Here is a 459-nt window from a genome sequence, read left to right as displayed (position 1 = left end):
TCCCCATTTAAAGGACGCCCGTCCATACATAAAATGGAATAAATTTTTTTTATAAAAATTAGGGACGACTGTTCATAAATTTTGGATGGCCGTCCTTAACCAAAATATGAAAATAAAAAAAAAAATAAAAACTTTGGGGAAAGCCGTCCATAAATTTTGGACGGCCGTCCCTTACGTTTGGACAGGCGTCCATTTGTCCCTTATGTTTGGACCAACGTCCATTACGAATGGATGCCCATCCATACTTTAAAAAAAGAAAAAAAAAAAAAGAACGTTTGGACGGGCGTCCATTATTTTGGTTTCTAAAAATTAAAGAAAAACTTTGGATGGGATGGGCATCCGTAAGGAATAGACGCCCGTCCATTACTTACGTTTTTAAAAATAAAAGAAAAACTTACAGTTTCACGCAAGGCTGATGGGTTTGAGATCGCCAATGCAGTTAGGAAGTGCTCATTAGTT

The sequence above is a fragment of the Pistacia vera genome, unplaced genomic scaffold (genome assembly GCF_008641045.1).
Source record: "Pistacia vera cultivar Batoury unplaced genomic scaffold, PisVer_v2 Contig333, whole genome shotgun sequence".
NCBI lineage: Eukaryota > Viridiplantae > Streptophyta > Magnoliopsida > Sapindales > Anacardiaceae > Pistacia > Pistacia vera.
Note: the sequence above shows the minus strand (reverse complement) of the source record.